This window comes from Vicugna pacos, chromosome 3 (genome assembly GCF_048564905.1).
Source record: "Vicugna pacos chromosome 3, VicPac4, whole genome shotgun sequence".
NCBI lineage: Eukaryota > Metazoa > Chordata > Mammalia > Artiodactyla > Camelidae > Vicugna > Vicugna pacos.
The window spans coordinates 34,204,888-34,228,783 of NC_132989.1; the positions used below are offsets into that span (position 1 = coordinate 34,204,888).

At 38.4% G+C, this 23,896-nt stretch overlaps 1 long non-coding RNA gene across 1 annotated transcript; it reads left to right on the forward strand.

The window, feature by feature from the left end:
• The first annotated feature begins 6,723 nt into the window (after positions 1-6,723).
• Positions 6,724-22,978, forward strand: LOC140694292 (uncharacterized). The gene is made up of 3 exons (XR_012070029.1): positions 6,724-6,818; positions 7,446-7,523; positions 22,673-22,978. It is a non-coding gene; the product is annotated as an uncharacterized lncRNA (long non-coding RNA).
• Positions 22,979-23,896: the final 918 nt, after the last annotated feature.

Here is a 23,896-nt window from a genome sequence, read left to right on the forward strand (position 1 = left end):
ATCCTTTTGAATTGCTAGCAGCCATTGATAATCATTGTCTAAATCCATTATTTCATAAGGTATTGTGGAATGGGATATATTTCTAGAATAGCTTCTACATTTACTAGCTGCAGTACTTCTATCAACAGTAGCTTCCTCTTGCAGGCTATTTTGATATCCTGCAGAATACATATATAGGAAAGGCAGTATAAATATTGGAACATTTCTCTGTATTCACAACTTTTAAAAAATAATTATTTCCTTGGCATCTTCCAAAGGAGAGCAATAGGATTTTGTTTTGTTTTGTTTTGTTTTAAGATCACTATATACACTTCTAGGTTTGATATGCTTTAATCCATCCTAGTTATTATTCTTATTTACGCTAATGGGAACCTCTTCAATTAATCTAATAAGGCAAGAATACATAAAACACATTCACAGAAAACATGATAAGCGATGTAGAAAATCCAAAAGAAATGACAGAAAATACTCCTGGAACTAATAAGCAATTGTAGCAAGACTGTAGGATACAAGTTTAATATACAAAAGTCAATCCCTTTCCTGGCAGTAGTGAAAAAGTATAATTTGACATTTAAAATGCCATACTGTTTACATTAGCACTCCCAAAAATGTACTTGAGATAAATCTAACAAAATCTGTACAAGATATATATGAGAAAAACTATAAAACTGAACAAAAATCAAAGAAGGACTAGGTGGAGAGATATTCCATGTTTGTGGATATGAACACAATATTGTCAAGATGTCAGTTTTTCCCAATTTGATCTATAGATTCAATGCAATCTTAATCAAAATCCCAGCAATTTATTTTATGGATATCAAGAAACTGATTCTAAAGTTTTATGGAGAGACGAAAGACCTGGAATATTCAATACAATATTGGAGGAGAGCAAACTTGAAGGACTGACAGTACCTAACATCAAGACTTATAATTTAAAACTAATGCTCTGCAAAAGACAATGTCAAAAGAATGAGAAGACAAGCTACAGACTGGGAAATAATATTCACAAAATACTTACCAGATAAAGGATTCGTCCAAAATATACAAAGAACTTTTGAAACTCAACAATAAGAAAACAGTCTGATTTAAAAATCAGCTTTAGGGGGAGGGTATAGCTCAGTGGTACAGCATGTGCTTTAGCATGCACAAGGCTCTGGGTTCAATCCACAGTACCTCCATTTAAATAAATAAATAAATGAACCTAATTGCCTCCTCCCCCCAAAAAAACAAGCAAAAAAAATTTTTTTAAAAGTTAAGTCTTTTCTAAAAATTGTCTTTAGAAGATGTAGAGGAGGAAGGGAAGGAAGAAGAAGAGGAAGAGGAAGAAGAGAAGACATAACTGGCAAGAAAGCAATGCAAAAAACAGCCCCTGTCTCTGCAGTGCTGAAGTTGGATGTGGATCCAGACAGAAATCCCTGAGACTTTCTTTAGCATGCTCTCTCTTTTTTTTTTTTCAGTAAAAAAGCCAATAATATAAAAACTTTAAAGTTATCAAGAAGTCAGATTGTGATGATGACCTTGTTCAAATCAAGCCTGAATAGGTAAAAAGAAAAACAGATTTTTGTGACTTTAAAAATACTCCTAAGGTATTCAGGAAAATGTCCTTATGTGTAACATCTCCATTCTGAGTGATTCTGGATAAATGATGTGTGGCTGTAACTTCCTCCTTGGTTAAATTACAAGCTATTATCCATTACAACATGATTGAATATATGCCACTTCAAACCAAGCCCAAGATAAATGACCTATATTTCAAGTTAAGCTTTTTACATTTGAACAGAAGACAACAACCTTGGACTATGACTAAATCCCAGAGCAGAAAGCCTGATATTTCATATATTCTAAATATCATTGAGTCAAAGACAATGAAATTTGTTATATACTATGATATTTGAGAATGTATGTGAGCTTTTACAATGTACTCCATGGTTCAGTACTATTAAGCACTGATACATCCTGCTGATGCATCGCATCATCAACCTGCCAGGAAGCCTTTGGAGAGCCATTTGTCCCTGGATCCAAATCAAATATGTATCCTGACTGTTAAAAAATATTTTGTTAGACTCAATGACCGAGCTATCTTTGACAGGACTGCCAAATGAATTATGACAATGGTTGACCGCTTTGGGCCCTGGGGCCATATTGCCAAAAGGAAAAAGAGAAAAATCTGTTCTTTCTAGTCTGATCTTCTGCAGAACAAATGCATCACTCTTTCTGTTCTAAATTTCAGTTGAATTAGAAGGTTTTTGCACTCTTTTCTATTGGAACTTAACAGGGTCTGGAAGTCATATATCTTGAGTATTATTTGAAGTGGCATAAACTCATAATCAGTGCACAACATTAGTTCTGAATCACAACAAAGTTGAGGCTAAATGGAAAGAGGTGTGTAGGAGCCTGACTTACCTGCGTTCAAATTTCAGCTTTCCCACTCATGAGGCTCCTAGTTTTAAAGTGGGAGAATAACAGCCATTTTTGGGGACTGCTGTAAAGGTCAATGGTGAATGTTAAGTGCCTGCCATATTGTAGGCATTCATTTAAAAGATAGCGTTTATTATTATTATCTAACAACAACAGGCTTCTTCTAAAATTGCTAACTTAAAGGCTAATGAGGATAAACATATGAAAACAATTATGTATAAGGCAATGGGGAGCAGTCAACTGGGAAATGCAGAACCTGCCTAAAGGCCTTCATAAACAAACATTATCGCAAATAACAGTGTCAACAATAATAAATTCACGGTGCCACCCAAACCTACCCTGTCTGCCCATTGGTCTCTAAACATTCAAATTGTTTCTAATAATGTATTTAGGAAGAATCATCAGAAAGTATTTTGCCTTTGGGCAAGTTTATAGCTCAGATATGCAAAAGCAGCTTTTACTTTTTTTAAAAAGACAAATAGTTTCTAAATTCATTTTAAGTTCCACCTCACTCCTTTGATCAACACATTAGTAATCCTACACATCCCAGCTTTGTTTTACTGCTCCCCCACTGATTCAGAAAACACAAAACCTTGGATTTTTTGGTCTGTTTTGTACTTTTGGGGGGGTATTGAAGTACTATAATATTTAAAATGTGTCAGTTTCTGGTGTACAGCATACTAGTTAAGTCATACGTGTACATCCATATATTCCTTTTCATATTATTTTTCATCATAGGTTACTATAAGATATTGAATATAGTTTCCTGTGCTGCACAGAGTAACTTGTTGTTTATCTGTTTTATATATAGTAGCTAGTATCTGCAAATTTCAAACTCCCAATTTATCTCTCCCCACCCTCTTCCTCCTCTGGTAACCATAAGTTTGTTCTCTCCGTCTATGAGTCTGTTTCTGTTTTGTGAAAAAGCACATTCACTTTCTCTGTCTGACTACCTGAACTCCCTAAGTCAACAGCAACGAGCAGAAAGGAGATGCAGGCTGTGTTTCATTTCCCTCAGGCTTACACCACATTGTTATAATTTTCTTAAAGTCCAAGGTCTGAGGAATTATGTAAATGGCAGTAACTTATCTAAGACAAAGACTTAACTTTCAGCTTTATTGCATTTCTTTGTATTTTATTATTTCTCTACATTGTATTTTAGGAAAGTTTTGGAAAGTACAAAGATCTTACCTCATGGTGGGGGGGGTGGAGAACTGTTTAAAACAATTACTTGGTTTTATTTTTTTTCCCCCAAAAAATTGTTCTCCTCCTGTAACTATTTGGGAGTTCACTTTCTCACAAAAGATGGGCTTTCTGAAAAATTTCCATTGGCAGTAACCCAATGTCATATTACTTTAAATTAAACCCTCAAGTGTTTCACTTTCTCTTCCTTAGCACCACAAACAATTTCTTCCTCTTAGTGTTAGACTCAGTTTAACTCAGCAAGCTTCCAGAAGCAGTCCACAAGGCCCCCAGAGGGCAGAAATTCAAACTTACACCTTGAAAGATGCTGCTAGGATTTGTGGTTTTATATGTTCAACACAGTCGCCAGTGCATCGCCCATGTTCAGTTGTGGGGGTGCACTGGGGGCCAGAGTGTCTGTGGAGAGAGAAGGGGTTGAGAGTGCATCTTGAAGATTCCTAGGGGGTCAGAGAGGTACTATTTATGGAAGTTTTGTATGGCTGGAAAGGAATTTTAGGCAGTTGTGTAAAATTATTATTCAAAAATTTATCTAAGGATAAAACCCAGATCAGATCAAATAGTCTAAAGAAATGATTCATAATTCAAGATTCTAATATTGACTCTTTAAGTCGAAAACATTTGCACTTGCCCAGAATTTATTTCACCCTCCAAATATATTTATAACAATTTTATGATCTGTCATATGTATACAAGTCTACCAGCCAGAATTATTTTAATTCTATTTAATTTTTTCAGACAATATTTCTCCAAAGCACTGAAGATTACTTGGGGGTAAACCCACAGTTGGAGAGAAGCAGCAAAGGCTTAACATCTTTCCTCACCCAGGTCCCCTTCCACCCCCACCCCATCCCAACTCAAACACTCAGGTTTAACTGAGACAAAAAATACAGATCTGAAGAACAAAAGCTGAAGTTTAACCAAAGTGTGAAATCTCATGGGACAGGGACAGAATAAGGCAGAATAAGGTGGGCTCCACAAATGAAAGTCTGAGTTTGCTCCTTGGATTTGCTTGGCTGAAAATTGCTTTCTCTTGCCTGGAAGAGAATAGATCAGATATGACTCTTTTTTCTTTTTCTTCTTTTTTTCCCTATGGAGTGACTCTTAAGAGTGGCTCTCAAGCATTTTGTTAGGAGTCTCTCAATCGTTCACTGTGTATTCCTTTAGACTTTGCCTTTCTTTTGAATTCTGTAGTTCAGTTACCTTTTGGTTGATTTGTGTTGCTGATGATTTGAAGACGGTTCTGGTTCCCTTTGATTCAGCTATTTAAAAAGATTTACAGGTGGGTCTCTTTAGTCATGCCCTGAAAAGGTGATAAAAATTTTTGTAAGCTATTTAGAGACGCCCCAATTTAACATAATTCTACTCTCATTTCTCTTCACCTTATCCAGATATCCATTAAGCTGTTTTATATAGGCAAAATATGAAAGGACAAGGCTACTGTGGTATTTCTTAACCTGTTATCCAGACCACAATATTTTAACAGGAATGAAGAGCCAAATGCAAATTTCCATTCTCTTTGTATAACATTTATGCAATAAAGAATAAATTGAGGACATGATTTTTCATTTCTGAAGTACTAGGGCTAGTAATGCATGAGCTGCAGAGAAGCAAGCACTAATCTATCTCGCTGCTAAGAAATGAAATGTCAGCTAGAGGAGCTTGTTCTTACTGGCACTCTTTCACAGAGTTCTCCATCAAAAGCAAAGGAAAAAGCCAGTCTTTTTCCAATTGCATTATATCACAGTACGTCTACCCTTTTTTCATGTGTCCTGATTTAGTTCCTTCATATGGAGTATATAGAAGCTTTCTTTTTTTCAAGGCTACCTCATTTGACTTCATTTTCACAATGAAATAAGTGATTTTTTTTTTCTAAAGAAAAGTAGGATGGAAGCAAAGGAAATACTTCCTTAAAAGAACATTTGTTTCTCAATAGTGGTTGTATTTCTGGGCTGGCATTTTACCTGCTATGGGTTTTGGGTGGTGTCACAAGGGGTGTGTGTGTGTGTGTGTGTGTACCTGATCAGTTCTCTTCACTCGTGTTATTGGATGAATTACTTCTCTGGTGAATTGAGATCACAAATTTTTAGGTGAATTTAGATCACAAGTAATATTAATGATAATAAAGCACTTTCATATAGTAGGTGGCTGAAAAGCCTGAGCGCTTACTATTTGTTTAGTTTTTAAAGGTGGGGCAATTATTTTTAAACATATTTCTTTGCAAAACAGTAGGTAATACCATTGATTTTTCTAGTAGAAGTGCATTTTTAAAATAATGTGTTTATTTACAAAACACTGAACGTAAAGAACAGACTCACTTTTTACAAACTGGTTTTAAAAAACATTTATTCAAAATAATTTAGACTTCAAGGAAAAGATTACAGAAACCCACACTACCATCTATGCTTTATGAACTGGAAGTATCTATGGACATTTTGTTGATTTTCCACAAGTGTGTCTTCCTGTAATGAAACATATGGTTACATCTAAGTAAAGTAACACCTCCTTTATTGGACTCCCTCAGGGATTCTCTATTTGAAACAGTGAGATTTTTCCAGGTAACTGAGGCTTTTCTCTACAAAGATTTTTCAAATATTTCCTTAGAAGTGTACCACATAGGTCCATCTTTTTTTTCAAAGTGCAGTGTTGTGGGGAGGGTGTAACGAAGTGGTATAGTGTGTTCTTAGCATACACGAGGTCCTGGGTTCAATCCTCAGTACCTCCACTAAAATAAATAAAACCTAATTACCTCCCCTCAAAAAAAGGCAAAACAAAAAAATTTAAAAAGCAGTATGAAACATAGTTTAATCTTTTAAACATAGCTTAATCCCTCCTTTGTAAATGTGGGCTAATGATAATACTTAATTTGCAAGAGTGTTTTAAATGTTTTTTACTAGGCTGTGTCTCTGCCGCAGATGAGTCAGGTGCAGCTCATAAAGTTATTTGTAAGTTCCTCACGATGCACAGGTGCCTCCTCTACAAAATCTGAGGGGGTGGGGCTGGTGAGGAGGAGCTCTGTCCTAGCCAATCACGCCCTGTTCTGTTTTACTTCCGGTAAACTTACCTCTGGGAGCGGCATCCGGCTCCCCGTGCCTCCCGCCCTTCCGCGGGAGTTGTGTTACTGTTCAGGGGCTGAAAACCGGAGCTGAATTTCTTAGCCTCCCAGGTAGCGGGTACTGATGAACACTGGAGCCTTACCTGTGAGTAACAGCTTAATAGTTCCAAGAATAGTGGTGTACCATCAGGGAGCCTGTGCTGGTTGCGAGCCTGTCTTGGCTCTTCCTTCCCGCTTCTTAATTGCGCTGCCCTGAGCTGGGACAGCTGGATACGCGCCCCTCACGTTCAGAATACCTTGCACTTACCTTTGATTGGCTATTGCTTCTGGGTGGAGAGGAAAACATAAGTAAAACTGTCTTAAAGAATAGAAACTTGGGGCTGTTATACTTCAAATACAAGTGGTTTTCAAACTTGTTTTGGCAGCAGAATCCCTTTCCCAACTTCCTAGGCTAAAGAAAGTGAAACAGAGCTACCTCCCACTTAACTCAGCACCTCCTCTCAAAACAAGGAGGCCACTTGGAAAGAGACTCCTCAGAGCCCACGGCCTTGTTCTCTTTCTATCCCTAAACAAAATACTCATTTTTAAACTTGATTAATCACTTTTTGATTCTCCATAATAAATGTAAAAACCAGGATAATAGTAAAGACATTTTAGTAGCTCTAACAGGCTATGACCTTGAATACTACCCACCCTTATGAAGGGAGGCCAACCTTCTCCCACGTTTCAGAATTTCAATGTAGAGATATTTTTTGTTTTTTAATCTTGGCAGATGTTTGTGTTCCTCAGTGGTGAATTTCTCTACATGCCTTTCAACACCTGCCATCCATGGAGAAGCCAACCTATTCAAGTCAGTACTCATTATCCTTAAAGTAAGATCAGCTGGGATCCTATTATGGGCCTGGTCTCGATGACTAATATATCCTATTTTTAATCTCTCAGCACTGATTTTTAAGATTTTTAAGTCATCTTTTATACAATGGGGAGTAATAAAAAGAATATTGGAGCAGAGTGAAAAAAATTAGAATATGACAACAGTGAAATAGTGTGTGAAATATCTTTGAAAATGTGTTGTATTATTCTTTGATTTATAAAGACGTTTTGTTTGAGGGCCCATTATGTGCCAGGGACTGGGCTAGGTACTGGGGACGCAGTGGTGAACTAAACTGAATCTCTCTCCTCATAGTGCGTACATTCTAATAGAGACAAATCGAGCCATAGATTTACTCTTGTTACTGTTTTCTATTACGTCATCATCATCATTGTTATTAAATAGAGCAACTTGGCCTATTTGTGCCATGCCTAACATTTGGATTGTGAACATAGCATGTTTGAAGTTCAAAGGTAAAGACTTGGGTTTGTGTCTTGCCTCCGATACTACCTTGATAGATTCACAACCAAATCAGTTCATTTTACCAGAGACACTTCCTCATTTGTAAATGTGGGATAATAATAATACTTAAGTCGTCAGAGTGTTTTCAGTATTTTTTAATATGGAAAATATAGTCTATATATCTTAAAGTGCAATACAATACTACACCGACAGTTATATATCTGTTCATATGGTATCTTTCTACAGAGAAGCACAATGTGGTGTCCTCACTTTAGCTAATTATCTTTTTTTTCTAAACATATGGTAAAAAAAATTAACTGGAAACAGTGTTCACTGTTCCAGATAATATGAATTGTGTTCATGTTGCAACATTTAAGCTACATGCATAGCCATGAATTGGCCAGTGTTTTGCCAACAGCAGAGTAAATGACAACAATTCACATATCAGTTCTCCACTGTTCTGATTACAACCTTGTACATGGGGATGATTCATGGTTTACTTGCTTTTCAAGTCACAATTTCATGCAGCATCATTTATCTTCTATCAGCAATTTATACTCAGACCAAGAATCCACGTGCTGATCTCTTGTATGTCACATTATTTCTAGTCTTGCACAGCCTCATTCAGACTGTAACATCTTTAATGTAAATGGTGCAGATGGCCTTGAAAAACACGAAAACGCAAACTTTCATTTATGTCTACTTTATGACCATAATTATTTTGCCTAGTAGAGAGAGTCTTGTTCCATGCTAGGGGCAGAGTAGTTTCTTCAGTAATTTTTATCCACTGAATATTGTAGTGTGTGTTATCATGTGTTTATATTTCACATATCAAAACCAATCTAATTCCAGGAGAACCACATGGGTTAGAACCATAGATTTGAACCAAATAAGAAAAGACAGATGATAGAAAGAGGGTGGTCTTTAAGATGGGCATTCATTGATTCATATTTTCATTCAGGAAGCATGTTACAGATGCTTACTGTGTACCAGGTCCTGTACTAGGACCAGGGGTACACGTTCCCTGTCCTCAGGTAGAAAGAATTTAGTGAGTGAGTGAATGACATAAATAGTTACAAAACGCAAATAGGGGTAGTGGGAAGAGGGCATGAGGAAAAGGCATGGAAACACATAAATTAGTGCAGTCTAGAACAGGCAAATCCACAGAGAAAGATTTGTGAACGGGGAGGTGGAGGGATTGGGGAACTATACTTCTAACAGAATGGGATTTATTTTGGGGCTGAGGAAAATGTCCTGAAGTTAGGTACTGGAGTTGGTTGTACAACCTTGTGAAAAATATTTTAAAAACCACTGAATTGGTATACTTTAAAAGGGTAAATGTTATATGAATTACACCTGAATTTTTTTTAAAGCACAGAATGCAGGTTCAGGAGAAACATGAATTTTCCAGTGTAAGTGGATGTATTAGGTTCCAGGATTACAATAACAAAATACCACACACTGGGTGAATGTGTGGCTTGAAATAACAGAAATTTATTGTCTCATGGTTCAGGAAGATGGAAGTCCAAAATTAAGACATTGAAAAGCCCTGTTCCCTCTGTAACTCATGAAGGAGACTCCTACCTTCCCTCTCCCCAGCTTCCAGTGAAACCCATCAACCTTTGTCATTTCTTGGCTGGGACCTGCATCCTTCCAGTCTCTGCCTCTGTTGTCACATGGTGTTTTCTCTATAGGTCTGTTTCCAAATCTCTCTTATTAGGACACTGGTCATTTGGGTTAGAGCCTATCCCGGTGACTTCATCTTAACTTGATCATACCTGCAAAGACTCCATTTCCAAATCAGGTCACATTTTGAGGTTTCAGGAAGGACATGAATTGGAAGGGAACGCTATTCAACCCCTAACACTGGAACATAGAGGAGAAGAATGTTAGGACTTGATGATGTACCTATAATGCTGTATTAGGAGTTTGTTCTTAAATTCCTAGGCAAAATGTAGTTTTGATTTTTTGAGCTGGGAAACTAACAACTACATGTTAAGAGAATTAGTCTGGTGATAACTGGTAGGATGATGTGGATTTAAAAGAGACAAGAATTAGAAAAACCAAAAAGGAAAGTTATAGAGAACATTGAGGAGGGAAAATCCTCAACTTGAACAAGGAACCCATACCCCCACTGTTACCATTTCAAAAAATCCACAATATTCTGTAATTAGCCTGCCTCCAGGGCTTAAGAATGGTAAAATGCTGATTATTAGTATTGATTGTTTTGTGAAAAATTATACAGTGGAAATGTATTTGCCTTGCTCACCAGTAGAAACACAGAGAAGTAGAGACATTTAGAGAATATTTTAGGAGATGAAATTCTGAGAATTTGATGCTGGATTAGATATGCTGAGGAAGAAGATACCAAAGAAGGCTTCTGGTTTGTAGTTTACATGAGTATGTAAATCATTCACTGAAGTAAGGGATGTTGGAAGAGGACCAGTTTGGGATTGGGGATGGAGGTAGAGATGATGAGTTTAGTATTGCACAAGCTGAATTTGAGATGCTTTTGATATGTATTTAGTGGTTATGTAAAGGATCTGAAGCGCACTGGTGAGTTTGTGTATAGGAGATAAATGGAATTAGAATATGGATAAGATCTAGAGTAGAGAGTACCTAGTATCATGAGGGGCTCTGAATTGAAGATCAGGGGGAAGATGAGCCTGCAAATTACACAGGTTGGGAGAGACAAGAGAGGAAGAAAACAGCAGAATTTCTCTACTGAAAGCAAGAGAAGGGGCCATTTTAGATGAAGACCATGGTCAGTAATGTCCAGTGCTATTGAGAAGTCAAGATGAAGATTTGGCTGCCTGGAGATAACTGATGACTCTAACCAGTTACTTACCATTCCTATGCTGATAACTCCCAAATGTAAAACTCTAGTCCAGCTCTTTCCTAAACCCCAGAATCATATCAGTACTTCATTCCTTTTTATGACTGAATAATATTCCATTGTATGGCTATACCAAACCTTGTTTATACATTCATCAGTTGATTGACATCAGGTTATTTCCACCTTTTGGCTCTTATGAATAATGATGCTGTGAGTATTCATGTCTTGTTTGAACATATGTTTTCCTTTCTCTTGGGTGTGTACCTAGGAGTGCAATTGCTGGATCATAGGGTAACTCTGTTTAATGCTTTGAGGAACTGCCAGATTGCTTTCCAAAGCAGTACCCATTATCTCTTGGCAAGATTACAGCACCAACATTGTTACTGCTCATCTTGCTTCCATCCTTGCTTCCCTACAGTCCATTTTGTCTGCTTGCATCCCTCCAGTGTATCCTCGGTTTAGTCAGAATAAAGCCAAAGCACTTGGAATTACAGGCTCCCACACAATCTGGCCCTGTGTGATCTGATTAGTTTTATCTCTTGCTGTGCCTCCTCCCCTTGCTTGTTCCCTCTTTATCTCTTAGCTGTTCCTTGCATGCACCAAGCACACTTCCACTGCTTATATGCTCCCTCTTCCTGGAACAGACTTCCCACTATATCCATAGTGCTTTCTCCTTACCTCCTCAGGTCTTTATTCATATGTCTCCTTCTCAGTGAGGCAGTGAATACTCCATTAATCCTTTCCTGCCTTCTGTGTGTGTGTGTGTGTGTGTGTGTGTGTTTATTTTTATCCATCATATTTATTACCACTGAAAGTATTGTGTAGGTTGTGTTATATCTGGTTTCCCCCCACCAGAAAGCTAGCTCCATAGAGGTAGGGATTCTTAGGTTTTGTTCAATACTGTAGCTTTAGGGCCTAGAGTATATAGTAGGATTAAAGAAAAATTTGATGAGTGATTGAATGATTATGTGTTGAGCCTGGCAGCCGTACTGGAAGAGGTCAAGTAATGAATGGGAAGTGAGGACAAGAGTCAGTGAGAGTAGATACACTTCCAGTTTGAGAATGAGAGACTGAATGTACACCAGTCCCTCTGCCTTCTCTCCTGTTACCGGAGATTAAGGGTCCATGTTCTTAACTAAGGCCAACTCTCCACATGTACCCAGGTTCTTGTTGGGAGGAAAAAGTTTTTCTCTACCAACTTAGATACAGATATTCAGAGGCCTGAAAATAAACAGATTAACTGGAGAAAAGACGAAGTTTCCTTAAAAAGAGCACATAGGAGTTGCTTAGTGATGACTAACTCACAAGATGGCTAGAGATAAAGGTTTATATACCAGCTTAACAAAGAGCAGTGGGAAGGTCTGGAAGATTCTACTGGGCTTTTTGGTGCTAAAGGAAATGGGCAGTCCATCTCCTTCCTGGCTGGGAATTTCCTCCTGGTGGAGGATGGGGAGTATGGCAGCTGAATTCCTGTTTCCTAGTAGCGAAGGTCACCCTTCTTTCAAACAGAAAACTCCTTCAGAGGGGGGTCAGTGAGCAGCTATATTTTCAGGAGGTTTTGTTTATTTAGATAATGTCTTTCTGTGACTGCTGTCTATTCAGAGGTTTTCAGTTTAAAATAATCTTCCGACCACTTTGGTAGGCTGCTCTTCCTTCAGTCCCATCCCCTGTAGCCTGCACAGACAGATGCCCTTGATGCACCCTGTCAGGAAACCAGTCACGGAGAAAACCACATGATGGTCCCCCTGGATGCTGAGCATGGTGCAGGGTCCTGGTCAGGGACATCACCCCTGCAAAGATCTCCATTCAATCCTGCATCATTAATTTTCCCTTCTCAGCCACATCATCTTGTTACATACAAACATTCTGTTATTCTCCCCAGTTTGTTTTTTTTTTAAATAATAATACCCAGATACGTTTATTGAATAAATAACCGTAAGCTACTACAAGATACTGAATATAGTTCCCTGTGCTATACCATTTAAACTTGTTTATCTATTTTATATCTATTAGTATCTACAGATCTCGAACTACCAGCTTATCCCTTCCCACCCCCTTCCCCCCGGTCACTGTAAGTTTGTTTTCTATGTCTATGAGTCTGTTTCTGTTTTGTGAATAAGTTCATTTTTTTTTTGATTCCACATATAAGTGATATCATACGGTATTTATCTTTCGCTTTCTGGCTTACTTCACTTAGAATGACAGTCTCCAGGGCCATCCATGTTGCTACAAATGGCATTATTTTATCATTTTTTATGGCTGAGTAGTGTTCCATCGTATAAACATACCACAACTTCTTTATCCAGTCTTCTGTCAATGGACATTTAGGTTGTTTCCATGTCCTGGCTATTGTAAATAGTGCCGCTATGAACATTGGGGTGCAGGTGTCTTTCTGAATTAAGGTTCCCTCTGGATATATGCCCAGGAATGGGATTGCTGGATCGTATGGTAAGTCTGTTTTTAGTCTTTTAAGGAATCTCCATACTGTTTTCCACAATGGCTGCACCAAATTACAAGTCCACCAACAGTGTAGGAGGGTTCCTTTTCTCCACACTCTCTCCAGCATTTATCGTTTGTGGACTTTTGAGTGATATCCATGCTGACTGGTGTGAGGTGATACGTCATTGTAGCTTTGATTTGCATTTCTCTGATAATTAGTGATACTTGGTCTCCCCAGTTTTAAATAAAGTAAAAACCATTGGCTTTAGTAGAAAAATTTAAATATATACTGGGTACTGGATGACACCTAGGAATTACTGTGAGTATAATTGTTACCAGACTCAGATTTGGCTGCTTGCTGCTCAAAAGCCAATACTCGAGAGATGAGTATTGGTTGGAAAGGGAAAGTTGCTTTATTCAGGATGCTGGCAACCTGGGGAGAAAGCAGAATTATGTCCAAAAATCAACTCCAAAGATTCTGCTCAGCCATGAAAGTTTTTAAAGGGAGAATCATTTAAGGAGGGGTCAGAGTCTTTGTTTTCTTCCACTGTGTACCGACTTTCTTCTGATTGATTGGTAGTGATGTTCCAGGAATCTTGTGCTCAGCCTGAAGTCACCCTCCTCCACCTGGGTGGGGGCCTTAGTTACTACAGAAGAACTCAAAGATGTTGTTATGTCTATTTCTTGTGGAGGAACCAGGACCCTGCCCCAGGGCTGCACTGTTCTTTCCTAACTGCTCCTTTGTGTCTGCATTCCATCCTTTCCCTGATGAGCAATGTTTGAATGTGCCCTTTGGAACTCAGGGAAGGTCAAGGGGGCTGAATGAAGCCTATTTCCTATAAACAAGAAATGGGAGACACAGAAAGGATTTGTACCCAGGAGGGCCCCACAAGGTCCTGCTCGGTTTCATAGTCACAGGAGACCACAACAAGATCAATAAACACAGAAGGCCCTCTGTTCTTCCTAATTTACAGCAAGTCCTGTCTTCTCCCACAAGCTTGGAATGAAGTCTGCACAGAAAGGGAGAGAAAAACTAAGGGTTCAGACCAGTGAAGGGCCTGGAGAAAGTGAAGCAGTGCTCAGGGAGACTGCCCTAGGACTGCCAGGAAGGCACCTCTGTGTGCTTAGAGAAAAAGCTTAGTGAACTGTGATGCCTGGAACTTTTGCCATTGTCTTTGGTTAAAACATTTAAAATTAGGTTGTGGATTATTTTGTCTTGATAAAAAGTTGACTTAATTTTAAGGGACTAATTATGAATACATAGACTTATGAAGTTAAAAATAAACAAACAAACTAGGCAGCAATCCTAATTTTAATCTAGGAAATTGTGTAATAAATTTTCAAAGACTTGAAAAACTAAGTTAAATAATCAATATTCTGCATTGACTATATAACCCATCAGAAGGAAATAGCTTTTGGAATAAAAGAGCAAGCAAAAATGTAATCAGCCAAGTTGTCAGATTCCCCCAAACCATTTTAGTGTTCTAAACGCCAATCCCCAGACCATCCTTAGATTAAGAACAGAAAAGAAAATACTAGCACTTACTTCTATAACTTACTTAATATTAATGGTCTTAAACACTCATAAACACAACCTAGAAATTGCCAATCCTGCACTTCTGTTAGTTGCCTTTCCCTGCACAAAGCGTATACATTCTGTATTAATTTCCTAGTTAATTCAAAACTAGCTAGTGTGTTTCTATAGATAGATATCACCAAAGAGGAGGAAAAAATGGTGAAAAAAAAAACTGTCTTATGGTTGTTGTTGTATTACTGTTCTCAGCAATGGATTAAATTATATCCAAAATACCAGTGCATTACTAATTCCTGGAAAAATGACCTCACAGTGAGGGGTTTCTCTAAATCACTAGTGGGTTTTAGGCAAACCTCCTTAAGCTGCCAGATTTAAAAGAAAAATCTGCTGGGGACCAGTCCGAGGCATAGGCATCCTCCACATAGGAGGGCACAGCCAATGGTTGAGACAGATATTGTTGTGTAATAAAGAATTTAACTGGCCTTTGTCCCCACTTCCTAGGAGGGAGTCGCTAAATCCTTGGAATTTCCAAAAGGAAAGGAGTGTCTTTGTTATTCATGGTGGGCCCCTTGGGCCACACTGGGAATTATGCCAATGAGGTGACTCCTGGTGAGCCCTTGGGTAATTTCAGGATGCAGGCTACTGTGCTTGAGAAACTAGCCATGTGATGAGGAGGTTGAGGCTTTGAGCCATGCATTTATAAGCCCAACTTCCCAACTTGTAAGAAGGGGAAGGGGGTTTAAGATTGAGTTTACATGGCTAGTGATTCAGTCAATCAAGACTATGTCATGAAACCCCAATAAAAACTCTGGACATCTGAAGCTCCCGTGAGCTTCCAGGTGATTGATACTTAACAATGTGCTAGGTGGATCACGCATCATGAGGACAGGGAACGTTTTTGTTTTGGATCCTCTCAGACCTCACCCGCTGTGTCTCTTCATTTGGCTGGTTCCAGTTTGTAGGCTTTATTATAAAATTACAATCCTAAGTATAATGCTTTCCTGAATTCTGAGTCATTCTTGCAGATTATAGAACCTGGGGAGGTAGTGGGAAGCCCCAAATTTGTAGCCAGTGGGTCAGAAGTATGAGTGGCCTAAGAGCCTGCAACTGGTGTCTGAAGTGAGGGGAGTGTGGTGGAGCACTCCACCCTCCACCCGTGAAATCTGACCCAGCTCCAGAGAGTGAAAGTCAGAATGGCACAGCAGATACATACACAGAAAACTTGAGCACCTGCAGTAAGTGCTAACAGGGGCCATGCACTGAGAAGGTGCAGGGGGCACACGGAGAGGTGCACAGAACCCTTTCTAAGGATGAGTAACACATTTAGCAATTGTCTCTTGCGATGACTCTAAGAATGTTTGTTTTGTAAAAATGGAAAGTAAAAGGAAGAAAATAAAATCTCCCAACTGAAGACGATCAAATCAATGTTTATATTCCTGACATATTTTCTTCTACACGTCTTTTTAATGGATTTTTATATATTTGAAGTAGTGCTATAAATGTGATTGTTTTTATTTCCACTTAGTATGTCCACCATCAACATTATTTTTTGACGTTAAAGACTCATCAGAGATTTTCTTTTAAATGGCTACACAACACACTATCGTATAGATAGGATGTAGTTTATATAAAACTTTTGCTAACTTTGAGCCCTTGGGTTGCTTTTGGCTTTTGATATAACAAATCTTGCTAAGATGAATCTTTATGTATAAATCTTCGTCCACATTTCTGATTATTTACTTAAGGTAAACTTTAAAAAACAATGTCTGATCTTATTTCTTACTCTTAGAAAATCTGATTTTTGATTGGCCTCAGACTTCAAGTCAGAAGCTCTCAGACAAGACAGCCTCTATCTCTTGGCAATTTGTTCCTGGCATTTTCCTTTGGTGTCCTTCATCCTCTTGGCCAGTGGTTAGCATATCCTGTGGCTTCTTCCTTTTTTTTAATTAGTACACTGTTTCTTTAGAGCAGCAAGCTGACTTTGGTCTTGCAGGACAGGTGGAATAATGTAACACTGAATCTTGGGCACCGAGGTTTCTCACCTTCTCTGTTTAGGGGCATTCCACAGCATACTGGGGACATCATCTTCTTTATACAGATTGAAAAATTTGTGGGTTCAGCCAGCTCTTGGGGTACTAGGCGTTGAAGCACAGTAATACAAGTACAGCCAAAAATACCTTTGTCCTTCCCCCTCCTTTTTTTTAAACAGTAACCAAATTGAGAACACTCAGATTGGCATATACTAGGCATCCCCTGAGCAGATTTGTTCTTTCTTTCTCTCATGCTCCTTAATCTATTACAGAAGTGCCCCTTACTCAGGAGCGGGTGCACTGGCTGTGGGTCACAACACCCAGCCTTGTGGAGAAACCTGTTTCTGCCACCAATTCAGACCATATATAGCCCTTCCTTTCTTCACCGAGAGCATAGGCGGCAGCTTCTGGAGCTAAACACTTCTCATAGAAGGTTCAAAGTTTGCATGCGTTGTCCACTTCAGTGAGTTTCTGGCAGCCCATCATTGGGAAAGAGATGTTCAGCTTTCTCTTGAAACAGCCTCTGAGGCACCACAGCAGAGGGTGATAAACTCTTGAAGTAGAATTCCTGAGTTTAAAGGATTTGTTTTTATAACTCCTGAAACCTGATGCCAAACTGATTTACAGAAATAGGAATTTGTACTCCTGCCAGGCATGTGCAGTTGTCTAACTTAAAGCTCATTTGCCAAAACTAAATCATTTACTTAAAAAGTTGGAAACGTAATAGTCCGTCAAAACGTATTGCTTTAATACGCATTCATTTCACAACTTGTGAGGTCAGCTGAATATTTTTTCATACCTCTTAATTAATTGTACTTTTTCGGTTTGAGAACTTTGTTCTGAGTATTCACTGGGATCTTAAGTGTTTAGCTAGTTGTTAAATATATATATAATACATACACTACAGATTTTTTTCTACAAAAGACTGATTGATGTTAAGATAGGGTGTTAGCCTTTTATGAAGTTACGATATTTACAAGTCATGGATTTTTTCCTAACTTTCATGTTTTATATCTTTGCATATTGAGGATTATGTTTTTGTGAAGTTAAAAAAAAAGTTTTGATATTTTTGTTTGTGCTTGTGTGTTACTCAGATGGCCTTTTCAGAAGGGACTCTGCCCAGTGACCAGGTGTATGCTTAGCTGCAGCCTCCAGGTGTTAGGCCTTTCAGGTTTTACCTCAGCTTTTGAGCTAAGGGCTCACTATTTTCAGGATGATTTTCAGCCAGTGAGAGAGCAAGGCAGTAGTTTAAAGCCTGGCCATTTCTGCCCAAGGCGGAAACAACAATTTTTAAAGGTTCTATCATATATAGTTATTATAAAATATTGACTAAATTTCCATGTTGTTCAGTATATCCTTGTAGCTTATATGTAACAGTTTCTGCCTCTTACTCCCCTACCTTTATCTTGCCCCTCCCCTCTTCCTTCCCCCTACTGGTAACCACTAGTTTCTTCTCTGTATCTGTGAGTCTGCTTCTTTTTTGTTATATTCACTCGTTTGTTGTACTTTTTAGATTCCACATATAAGTGATACCATACAGTATTTGTCTTTCTTTGACTTATTTCACTTAGCACAATGCCCTCCTAGTCCATTATATTGCTACAAATGGCAAAATGTTGGGGGGTTTTTGGCTGAGTAGTATTCCATTCCATATATTCCATATATATATATATATATATATATATATATATATGTATACACACACACACACACACACCCCCCACACACATCTTCATTCATCTACTGATGGACACTTAGGTTGCTTGTAGAGCTTGGCTATTGTAAATAATGCTGCTCTGAGTATTGGGGTGCATATATCTTTTCCAATAGTGTTTTAGGTGTTTTACCTATACACCCAGGAGTGGAATTGCTGGGTCATATGGTGGCCCTATTTTCAGAATTTTTGAGAAACCTCCATACTGTTTTCCACAGTGGCTGTACCAATTTACATTCCCACCACACAATGAATATTTGTTGAATCATTCGTTGAATGAGACAGGAAAAACCATTATAAGCCTATTACTTATTTAGACTTGAGAAGGTAATTCCCAGAAGAACTAAAAAATCAAAAAGGTTAAAAAATTGCTGCTGGAAATGGGCCTAAATGTGGAAAAGGCTACATGGGAAAGGGATGCTTTTCTTAAAAACCCTCTTCCCCTATTTGATTGTTTCTATCTTGAACGTGTATTACTATGATAAAAATTCAAAATACTTTTAAATAAGCCAAGATGGCTGGAAAATCATGGAATGATAACAGTGTAGGCAGGCTAGCCAACAACAATTTGCTTTATAGTAAATTGCTCTAAATATGTTTTGGGAGCAAACTATTGAATCTGCTAATGGTAGATACAGATGGTACAAAACAATAAACTTCTTTTTGGTGTTGGATGTAATTTTAAATAGAATCTCTTTTATCATGCTTGAAAGGGACTTCAATCTACTTACTGGATCAAGCTTTATATTATTACATTATGTTCCACATTTTTCACAATGAGTGTAAACTGTATAGGGTGTCATCATCATTCAAGGCTTTATGTAAAATGTGATTTTTTTGCTTCTTGAAATGTGGGTGGAAAAATAATAGAAATAATTTTTCATACACAGATAGCTGGCATTTGTGAATGCCTGCTAATTTGAGGAGGGAGGTGGGGAGAAACGGATGGAAGTAACAAAAATAATTTTGTCGAGGGCTGCAAGTGACATCCATTCAAACAATTGCTTTTTCAGAGTCCTCAGGCTTGTTTCTATTCAGTGTTTGCTGAGCTTTAGGGAAGGCTGAATCCCACCATGGCAAACTGCCATCTTTGTCAGAGCAAAGAGCTGTTTACATTCAAGGCACATAAGAAGTACAATGTGAAGTAAGAAACAGTGTGAGTTCTATTACGGCTGATTAGTCCATTGTACACTGTTTCAACTAACATCTTCCTTGTGCTAAAAATAGTGCCAAGCCACGGGACCTCAGGCAGCATGAGCCATCGGTACTGTACTCTTTCACAAGACCGCCAACAAAAGCTGCCTCTAACTCCCCGGAAAAATAAAAGGGCCACTTACTAGCTTCAGCGTCCTCCAAAAGATGTAGTTTATCTGAGCTGTTTGGAAACCTTGCAGAAAATGAGGTGTAGAGAATACACAGCTTCTAAAATGTGGGTCGTCTTCTTGGTAACTTCCTTTTCTTGTTACGATACTTGACGTGAACATCATAAAAGTCAGTGGGTTGCTATTAAACTTGCATCCTCAGCTGTTGCTTAATCATAGAAACAGTGGCATGAGTGCATATATTGACACACCGGGCATCAGTAGCCTAAATGAATTAATTAAATAAGTCTCTCTGTTGGAAATGACAGAAGGAGAAGGAAGTAGTATGAATAAACTGAGTCCCAGATCATTTCATCACAAAGTCAGTAGCTTTTCTCATTGAAGGGGAGCAAACAAACTGCTTTCCAGTCTCTTGAAATTCTGGAAGAATTTGCACTTCAGTAATCCCACATCCAGGGGCAATCTCTTAAGAACTCAGCATTACCAATCCTGAGACTCAATTGATAAGCACACTCTCCCCACTCTCTCACCCCCGCCTCCCCCAGCATTAATCCTCTTAAAGATCGTACTAAGTAATGAAAGAGTGTGATGAAAGAACCCCACCCTTTTTATTACAGCCACACAAAATGCTTGTTGTAAATGTTTCATTAACAAACTGCTGGACTAGTATTTAATATCCTTGGCTTCCCCTCCCCCTGGACCCATTGGTAGGTGCTCCTTCGAGGAGCATGACTAAATGTGTGATTTACACATGTTTAAGAGAAACATTCCCACACTTGAATGCTGTTCCATGACAAAGGGTGGGGAGGGCCTGAGAGAGAGGTGTTGAACCCATTGTCGACGTTTTAATTTACAGTTCCCCCTTCTTTATGGGCTTTAAAAGATGAATGACTTCCACCCACTTACCCGTTGATGTTTCATTTCTCAGGCTTCTTTCTAACTGCTGGTCTCTGTAAGTGCCCTTGGTGATATAATTTGAGGCTGGTCCTTTTGGAGACGTAGTTAGATGCTCTAATATTCTAAGAAAAGCAAGATGAATTCCAGTGTGTATCCACTGTGCAAAGAATCCTCTTCCAAACCACAGAGAGGCCAAAATAGATGACTTTACTTTGAATATGCCAAAAGATGCCTCATATTTTGGGGAAATATGCATCCTATGTTTTTTCTCTGGAGTTGTCTAATTAGAATCTGATGTTTATGTTCTTTAGCTAATCTAGTAAATCCTAACAGGATACGTGTATTATCTGATTTTTTAAATGTGGCATTTTGGTATAAAAATAAACTTGCCTTTGAGACAAGCAAGATATGCCGATGGCACGATGGATATGAATTAGTCAATATCCAGTAACAGTATGTATTGATGCAACTTGAAGGTACAGAATCAGTCTCTTAAAAGCAGAGTTTAAGTTAAATCCTGAGAGAGGATTCATATCCAGATGAGTGCTATTGAGCCAAATCCTTAGAAAAAAAATTTCTATTGCATTCCAGAAACTGTAGGCTTTGAAATTAATATAATAAAGAAACCACACACACTGACGTAGCCACTTTTTATTCGTGTCTTTGCCCTGGGTATCACTCATTTAACATCAGTTCACCATGAGCGTCGGAACATAGATGAAGTCACTCGGTTTGGGTCAGAACCACCTTTCGTCAGTGTGTGTAGTTGTGTCTTTAGCACAACCATGGTCTGGTTTCAAAGTGAATAGATTCATTTAGATCAACAATGCCCTGGGGGATAAATGCTTAAATGTATTCAACCTTAGAAGAGCTGAAAACATCAATACCTTCATAAAGCCACTTTGATTTGTATTGACTCCGGTTGTGCTGCTAATTCATATACATCACTGTTTACTTCACAGCGCTTTTAACATGACTTTTGATTTATAAAAATCATGATTCAATTTCTCCCAAGAAGTGGCGAGCTCAGACCTCCCCATCTGATGTGACACAATTGAAAGAGGAACTCTCTTGTCACAGCATTAATAAATTGCCGTATAACAGTTTATGTGCATTTAAAAAAATTTTTGTGGTAACGGGTAACAGCAAAGTAGATTGCCCAAATAAGGGCAGTCAGTTATCTAAGCATGTTATTAATGTGTTCACAGCAAAACCATTGATTTATAGTGGGGCGAAGTCTACAAGCTAGATGCATTTCCCGCTCAGAAAATCTGTGTTAAGCAAAGGAGCAAATTCACTGGACAAGGCCATGTCCTGTCATTTGTTTAGAGCCAAGCCCTAAGAGACTTTTATGTGTAGGAAACACGAGGACACATTACATATCAGCATAACTAATATCCCCTGTTCCATGAAAATAATACTGTCGGCCTCTCATAGGAGTTTCAGTTTTGTTTGTTTGACGCTATATACAATGGAGACTCAAAACTCTTTTCTAGCACTTCTTTGATTTCTAAGCCACTTAAATAAATGGCTTTAAACCAAGCCAGTGGGCTTACGTGACCAGATCTGGATTTTGTTTAGTTTATTGGTTAGTTCCCAAATTTAAGTCAGGATTGAAATATTTTGGATCTTCTTTTGTTGAAGTCTTATCCAGAGGTGCATTTGAACAAAGGTGTTGGTTTTATCAAGAAGAACATTCACATGAGGTCCTGGATTCAATCCCCAGTACCTCCATTAAAAAAATAAAAATAAATAAAATTTATTTAAAAAGAAAGAATAATGTTCATTCCTCAAAATGTTGCCTGAAAATAATATTGAAGCAGACAAAAAATTCAGACTCTAAGGAGACAAAATGGTGACAGGAGAACTGGTGTTCCTTTTTTCTCTGGTAAAGATGAGCCGGGACACAACATATCTGTGGCTCCAGAAAAATTCGCAGTTCTGATGGAGATAAACTTAGAAAGCCTCGACAGCCCAGACTCGTCAGCATCTCACAGTTAATTAAAGAAGTGAGTGAAGGCATCAAGGCTGGCTCCCATCTGCCTGAATAATTCACCGCCTGTATCCATTATTAAAACCCGCTACTTCACCGCAATGCTTCCCAGCTCGAGATGGATTGGTCTCAGAACCAAGAGATAAATTGTAACAAGGCCTACAGCTATATTAATAAATTGAAATGAACATTTATTTGCTCATCTAATTAGAACTGTAGTTTTTCCAAATAGTGTAGTCATGCATTACCTTGACAGGCAGCCCTCCCTACCTTTTGTGAGATCAAATGAACAAGAGGGCTTTGCCTCAGATTTGGGGTTTCTCTGCATAAAAAATCCTTTGGTCTCTGCTGTTCTTTTAAACCATTCACTCCATCACTATGCTCCGCCGATCCTATCTCTCCAGGATTGATGGGAGCTTAGCTTTTGAGGTACTTCGTCAGAGCGCTGCAAAGAATCGCGCATATCGAACGCGCATTCCTCTTTTGTCCTGTCTCTTTTTAAAGGGTTGCGGGAGGAAAAAAGAGAATGGAAAGGTTTTCCCTGCCCCCTCCCTGTCTCCAGTTCCCTTCATTAGGAGGACAAAGCCTTAGAGCTGAGGTTCACAGAGTCTATGCCCGGGTTTGATTCCTGACTCAGTCACTAACTGGTGTGTAACCTCAGTTTCTTCCTCTGAAAAATGAAAGTAATAATATCCATTTTCGCGGGCTCCATATGAAGTTTCTAGAGGTTGTCTGTAAAGGGTGGAACCCACAGTAGCCTCCTGTCAATGACAAGTGCTGTTATTATTCAACAGTTCTTACCTTCCCCTGTTTGCAAATACTTTATAATAAAAGTTCTTTATAACGGGGGAAGGGTATAGCTCAGTGGTAGGGCAGATGCTTAGCAGGCATGAGATCTTGGGTTCAATCCCCAGCACCTGCACTAAAAAAATTTTTTAATATGTAAATAAATAAACCTAATTACTACCCCCCCCCAAGAAAACAGAAAAAAATACTTTTCCTTATATTGCTATGCCACAATAGTCATGTTTATCCTTCAGAAATTGAGAGCTTAGCTACATTATATAAAGACTGCGCCATGTGAACGTGATGAGTGATTTTTTAATCTAAAGTATTTCCATAGCA